Source organism: Macrobrachium nipponense, chromosome 4, assembly GCF_015104395.2.
Source record: "Macrobrachium nipponense isolate FS-2020 chromosome 4, ASM1510439v2, whole genome shotgun sequence".
Classification (NCBI taxonomy): Eukaryota; Metazoa; Arthropoda; class Malacostraca; order Decapoda; family Palaemonidae; genus Macrobrachium; species Macrobrachium nipponense.
In genome coordinates, this window is record NC_061100.1 from 18,433,055 (window position 1) to 18,440,554 (window position 7,500).

Genomic DNA, 7,500 nt, shown 5'->3' on the forward strand with positions numbered 1-7,500 from the left:
AGGCCTTCCATCTATTGGCCCAGAGCTCAGAATATTCAGCCAATGAGAGAAGGCGATAGATGAGGTTTCTGAGTTGGGTGTGGTGGAGGTCTCTGATTGGCCAAGAGGTGGTCGTGGTCGACGTCTTCCTCCCTCAGCAGTTTGTAGGCGGACGTCTTCAAGAAATGGCAGAATTTTTAAGCTTTCCATGCCCCATATGTAATTTTCGTTTCGGCAGTACTCCGTAAGTACCCTTTTTGTGAACGCGCTTTTGCCCAAGTTTGGTTAACCTGGTGGCATTAATTCGGCTGAAGGTTAGAATAGGCATTTAAAATTGTTGGAACAAAGTGATGGTCGAGAGAATCAGTCTCGTTTTAGGTCTGAAAGTGGTTCCAGCTGGTCAGTTGTAATTAACTTTGGGTGAAATTATGTTTATGAATACCAAGTTAATGGCTTCAATGTTCAGTCGTGAGACAAACCTGGAAGTTTTGGCAATTTAAGGCTTAATTTATTTAATCCCTCAGTTCTGTGAAAAAAGTCTTTTTGGCAGTACTTGGTTCAAGTGACGATTTGCCCTGATACTATCTAGCTTAGCCGTTACTTCGAACGGAGCTTTAGTTTTTTTTTAGCTTTTTTTATACGTACGTTCGCGTCCCTTAGTGCACGTGCTTTAGTTTTTTAGCTTGTTTAAACGTACGTTCACGTCCCTTAGTGCGCGTGCCTCGAACGCTGCTTTAGTTTTTTAGTTTTTTATACGTACGTTCACGCCCTTTAGTGCACGGGAATCACGCCCGCTTGCCTTCATTTCTTGAGACAACACGACCCTGCTATCACACCCGCAAGTCAGTCTCAGTGAACGAGCCTGGCATTTTTTTTTTTCCTCCGAATACTTTCAGCTTCATTCTCCAACTTTTCTCACTCGTTTTTCTGCAGATAAATTAGTTGCGAAACTGCCGTAGTCCAATCTGTGTAGGTCGCCTTAAAATGTTATATTGGTAATGCAAGGAACGGTCCCGCTTATACGAAACCCACCAGGGGTTCGGGCGTCAAAGGTATTTCGCAGTGTTTAGAACTGTCCCCTGGGAGTTGATTACAGTCGGCCCTCCAAATAATAACGGTTAAACCCTAATAAGCAACCCAAGTAGCTACTGTAGGAAACTGTAATTTACAAAGAAATGGCCGACGAGGTGTTATTACCTAGATCTACCGTCCTGTTTAAGCTGAAGATAAATTCTGTTTAATTGACATAATGACGTTTATATCATAACATAAATAAAGCACGTGTCTGGAGATGCTATGTGTAACATTTGTGGGGTGGGGTAAAGCCTTAGTCTTTTGATATAGATGGCATTGAGCAAAAATAAAAATAATGTACAATATTCACAGAAACAGTCACCGTTGAAAAGTTACTCGATCGAATGACATCAATAGGTAACACACAGCCTTTTTGCTTGTGGTTATTTTTTTCATTCTATGTAATGTTTCTGAATACGGCGTTCGTTCACTTAAGGGATCAATCAATGACTGAGCGTGATTATTTCGATGCGTTTTGGGGGGTTGGGGGGGTTTCGAATTTTTGCGAAAAGTTACTTGTTACTGGCTTATCCAGGTCCCACACAACTTCCAGAGCGATCGTAGGAGCTCCATTATCAAATTAAGTTTATTCATCGGATTTATTTTAATCACACTGCAAATTCTATATTCACTATATTCACTGTTTGATATTCCAAATTCACTGCTTGATAAATAAAAAGGTTTTAAGTTTCTTTTTGTTGCGTGATCAATTTTTTTCCGTTAGTATTTCGTTTCGAATCTCTTCCCGCTGTTTTCGATGACTGTGGTTATTAGTTAGTTAGTTATTTTTATTGACAAGATATACAAAATACAGAAGGACCTATTTCATCCTAGTGTAAGGGTGACTAATGCCAGTTTATGCCTCGGTAGATAAGCCCCTATGCAGGTCATATAGTGCCTAAAGTCCCTATAGAGGTCCTATAGCCCCTAAAGTCCCTATACAGATCCTATAGTCCCTAAATCAGTCCCTATACAGGTCCTGTAGTCCCTAAATCAGTCCCTATACAGGTCCTATAGTCCCTAAATCAGTCCCTATACAGGTCCTATAGTCCCTAAATCAGTCACTATATAGGTCTTGGTCCCAAAAAAAGTTCCCATACAGGTCTTGGTCTCTAAATAAGTCCCTATACTTATCCTATAGTCCCTAAATAAGTCCCTATACAGGTCCTATAGTCCCTAAATAAGTCCCTATATAGGTCCTATAGTCCCTAAATAAGTCCCTATAGAGGTCCTATAGTCCCTAAATAAGTCCCTATACAGGTCCTATAGTCCCTAAATAAGTCCCTATATAGGTCCTATAGTCCCTAAATAAGTCCCTATATAGGTCCTATAGTCCCTAAATAAGTCCCTATACAGGTCCTATAGTCCCTAAATAAGTCGCTATACAGGTCCTATAGTCACTAAATAAGTCCCTATATGGGTCCTATAGTCTAAATAAGTCCCTATCCCTGGTCCTATAGTCCCGCTAAATCAGGTCCTATACAGGTCCTTGGTCCCTAAACCCATATAGTTCCCTAAACCCTTGGTATATGTCCTATAGGTCCGCCCTAAATCCCAGGTCCCTAAATAACCCTCTGTGGTTAGTCCTACCCCTGTCTTGGTCTCATAAAAAGTTCCCATACAGGTCCTATAGTCCCTAAATAAGTCCCTATACAGGTCCTATAGTCCCTAAATAAGTCACTATACAGGTCCTATAGTCCCTAAATAAGTCCCTATACAGGTCCTATAGTCCCTAAATAAGTCCCTATACGGGTCCTATAGTCCCTAAATAAGTCCCTATACAGGTCCTATAGTCCCTAAATAAGTCCCTATACAGGACCTATAGTCCCTAAATAAGTCCCTATATGGGTCCTATAGTCCCTAAATAAGTCCCTATACAGGTCCTTTAGTCCCTAAATAATTCCCTATACAAGGTCCTATAGTCCCTAAATTAATAATTTCCCTATACAGGTCCTATAGTCCCTAAATAGTCCCGCTATACCAGGTCCTATAGTCCACTAAATAATTCCCTATACAGGACCTATAGTCCCTAAATAAGTCCCTATATGGGTCCTATAGTCCCTAAATAAGTCCCTATACAGGTCCTATAGTCCCTAAATAATTCCCTATACAGGTCCTATAGTCCCTAAATAATTCCCTATACAGGTCCTATAGTCCCTAAATAAGTCCCTATACAGGTCCTATAGTCCCTAAATAATTCCCTATACAGGTCCTATAGTCCCTAAATAAGTCCCTATACAGGTCCTATAGTCCCTAAATAAGTCCCTATATAGGTCCTATAGTCCCTAAATAAGTCCCTATACAGGTCTTGGTCCCAAAATAAGTCCCTATACAGGTCCTATGCTCCCTAAATCAGTCCCTATACAGATCCTATAGTGCCAAAATAAGTCCCTATATAGGTCCTATAGTCCCTAAATCAGTCCCTATACAGGTCTTGGTCCCTAAATCAGTCCCTATACAGGTCCTATAGTCCCTAAATAAGTCCCTATACAGATCCTATAGTCCCTAAATCAGTCCCTATACAGGTCTTGGTCCCTAAATCAGTCCGTATACAGGTCCTATAGTCCCTAAATAAGTCCCTATACAGGTCATATAGTCCCTAAATCAGTCCCTATACAGGTCCTATACTCCCTAAATCAGTCCCTATACAGGTCTTGGTCCCTAAAACAGCCCCTATACAGATCCTATAGTCCCTAAATTAGTCCCTATACAGGTCTTGGTCCCTAAATTAGTCCCTATACAGGTCCTATAGTCCCTAAATCATTCGATATACAGGTCCTATCGTCCCTAAATAAGTCCCTATACAGGTCCTATAGTCATTAAATCAGTCCGTATACAGGTCCTATAGTACCTAAATCAGTCCCTATACAGGTTGTATAGTCCATAAATAAGTCCCTATACTGGTCCTATAGTCCCTAAATAAGTCCCTATACAGGTCCTATAGTCATTAAATAATCCCTATTCTGGTCCTATAGTCCCTAAAACAGTCCCTATACAGGTCCTATAGTCCATAAATAAGTTCCTATACTGGTCCTATAGTCCCTAAATCAGTCCCTATAGTCCATAAATAAGTCCCTATAGAGGTCCTATAGTCCCTAAATCAGTCCCTATACAGGTCCTATAGTCCCTAAATCAGTCCCTATACAGGTCCTATAGTCCCTAAATCAGTCCCAATAAAGCTCCTATAGTACCTAAATCAGCCCCTATACAGGTCCTATAGTCCCTAAATCAGCCCCTATACAGGTCTTGGTCCCTTACAAAGTTCCTATACAGGTCTTGGTCCCTTACAAAGTCCCTATACAGGTCTTGGTCCATAAAAAAGTTCCTATACAGGTCTTGGTCCCTAAATCAGTCCCTATACCGGTCCTGTAGTCCCTAAATCAGTCCCTATACAGGTCCTATAGTCCCTATACAAGTCTTGGTCCCTAAAAAAGTTCCTATACAGGTCCTATAGTCCCTAAATAAGTCCCCATACAGGTTCTACAGTCCTTAAATAAGTCCCTATACAGATTCTATAGTCCCTAAATAAGTCCCTATACAGGTCCTATAGTCCCTAAAGTACCTAACAGGTCTTGGTCCCAAATCAAAGTCCCTATTACCGGTCCCGGGGGTGGAGAACCTGGGCCCCTGGTTAGGTCCCTTAAATTCGGTCCTATATAACAGGTCCTCCCCAAAATAAGTCTATACATTCCCTTGTCTAGGGGTCCTTATGGGCCCAGGTCTTAAAAAAAATTAGTCCCCTAAAAATTAAGTCTCCCCGGCACCCAATTAAAAATTAACAGTTACCGGTTCCTTTACAAAGTTCCCCTTATAAGTCCCTATACAAGGTTCCCCTATAGTCCTATTTAAGTTCCTATACCCAGGTTCTATAAGTTCACTTTCCAGTCCCCTTAAACCCAGGGGTCCTTGTTCCCTTAAAAATTCCCAGTCCCTATACCCCCGGTCCATAGGTCTATCAGTTTCCCTATGCCAGGTCCCTTGCCCGCCCTAAAAAAGTTCCTATAACAGCCCTCCCTTTATAGGTTCCCCTATAAGTCCCCTACAGGTCCCCTACAGTCCCTTAAATACCCGAAAAAAATCCCCCCATATTAGGTTTCTTACTGGGGACAGTGGTGTTTTTTTTTGGGGGTTTTTTTTTTTTCTTCCCAAATAATCCCTATAAAAAAAACCAGGTCTTATCCATTATTAAAAGGTTCCTTAACCGTTTTTCCCCTTAAATAAGGTCCCATACCCAGGTCCTTTAAAAAAAATTAGTCCCTAAATTCCCTAACAGGTCTTGGTCCCTAAATCAGTCCCTATACCGGTCCTATAGTCCCTAAATAAGTCCCTATACAGGTCCTATAGTCCCTTAATCAGTCCCTATACAGGTCTTGGTTCCTAAATAAGTCCCTATATAGGTATCGGTCCCTAAATAGGTCCCTATACAGGTCTCGGTCCCTAAATCAGTCCCTATACAGATCTTAGTCCCTAAATAAGTCCCTATACAGGTCTTGGTCCCTAAATAAGTCCCTATATAGGTATCGGTCCCTAAATAGGTCCCTATATAGGTATCGGTCCCTAAATAGGTCCCTATACAGGTCTTGGTCCCTAAATAAGTCCCTATACAGGTCTTCGTCCCTAAATCAGTCCCTATACAGGTCTTGGTCCCTAAATAAGTCCCTATATAGGTATCGGTCCCTAAATAGGTCCCTATATAGGTATCGGTCCCTAAATAGGTCCCTATACAGGTCTCGGTCCCTAAATAAGTCCCTATATAGGTCTTGGTCCCTAATTAAGTCCCCATACAGGTCTTGGTCCCTAAATCAGTCCCTATACAGGTCTTAGTCCCTAAATAAGTCCCTATACAGGTCTTGGTCCCAAAATAAGTCCCTATACAGATCTTAGTCCCTAAATCAGTCCCTATACCGGTCTTGGTCCCTAAATCAGTCCCTATACAGGTCTTGGTCCCAAAATAAGTCCCTATACAGGTCTTGGTCCCTAAATAAGTCCCTATACAGATCTTAGTCCCTAAATAAGTCCCTATACAGGTCTTGGTCCCTAAATCAGTCCCTATACAGATCTTAGTCCCTAAATAAGTCCCTATATAGGTCTTGGTCCCTAAATAAGTCCCTATACAGGTCTTGGTCCCTAAATCAGTCCCTATACAGATCTTAGTCCCTAAATAAGTCCCTATACAGGTCTTGGTCCCTAAATAAGTCCCTATACAGATCTTAGTCCCTAAATAAGTCCCTATACAGATCTTGGTCCCTAAATCAGTCCCTATACAGATCTTGGTCCCTAAATAAGTCCCTATACAGGTCTTGGTCCCTAAATCAGTCCCTATACAGGTCTTGGTCCCTAAATAAGTCCCTATACAGGTCTTGGTCCCTAAATAAGTCCCTATACAGGTCTTAGTCCCCAAATAAGTCCCTATACAGATCTTAGTCCCTAAATAAGTCCCTATACAGGTCTTAGTCCCCAAATAAGTCCCTATACAGATCTTAGTCCCTAAATAAGTCCCTATACAGGTCTTAGTCCCCAAATAAGTCCCTATACAGATCTTGGTCCCTAAATAAGTCCCTATACAGGTCTTGGTCCCCAAATAAGTCCCTATACAGATCTTAGTCCCTAAATAAGTCCCTATACAGGTCTTAGTCCCCAAATAAGTCCCTATACAGGTCTTAGTCCCTAAATAAGCCATATACTAAATAACCCAGGGTCTTGGTCCCCAAAGATAAGTCCCTTAATAACCCAAGGAAATCCCTTAAGTCCCTTAAATAAATTCCCTATACAGGTTTCCCTTAAACCCCAAATAAAGTCCTTATAAACCAGGTCTTAGTCCCTAAATAAGGTTCCCTAAATAAGCCCAGGTCTTCCCGGTCCCTAAATCAGGTCCTTAATAACAGGTCTTGGTCCCCTAAAGAAGGTCCAAATAATACATTCTTGGTCCCTAAATCAGTTTTTTCCCTATACAGGTCTTGGCCCTAAATAAGTCCTATACAGATCTTGGTCCCTATGATCCCTATAAAGCGGATCTTGTCCCTAAAATAATAGGTCCCTATAACCCAGATCCCTAAAGTCCCTTAAATTAAGTCCCCCCCCCCCCCCAAACCCCCCCCCCCCCCCCCCCCCCCCCTATACAGTCTTGTCCCTAAATAAGGTCCCTATCCCATGCCCTGGCTTTTCCCTAAATAAGTCCCATAAACAGATCTTAAAAGTCCCTAATAGAAAAGTCCCTATACAGATCTTGGTCTAAATAGTCCCTATAACAGATCCTTAGGTCCCTAAATAATCCCTAAATAATAGGTCCCTGGTCCCTAAAATAAAGTCCCGCCCTATACAGGTCTTGGTCCCTAAATCCCATTCCCTATACATATCCCTAAAGTCCCTAATAAGTCCCTTAAACCCAGGTCTTGGCCCTAAATAAGTCTTCTACAGATCTTAGTCCCCTAAATAAGTCCCTATACA

At 41.7% G+C, this 7,500-nt stretch overlaps 1 long non-coding RNA gene across 1 annotated transcript in view; it reads left to right on the plus strand.

The window, feature by feature from the left end:
- LOC135211566 (uncharacterized) overlaps positions 1-7,500 on the plus strand; it is a 40,972-nt gene that overhangs the window by 22 nt on the left and 33,450 nt on the right. The window contains exon 1 of the long non-coding RNA XR_010313665.1: positions 1-223. This exon is cut by the window's left edge and continues 22 nt beyond it. This is a non-coding gene — a long non-coding RNA (uncharacterized LOC135211566). The remainder of the gene's footprint in view (positions 224-7,500) is intronic.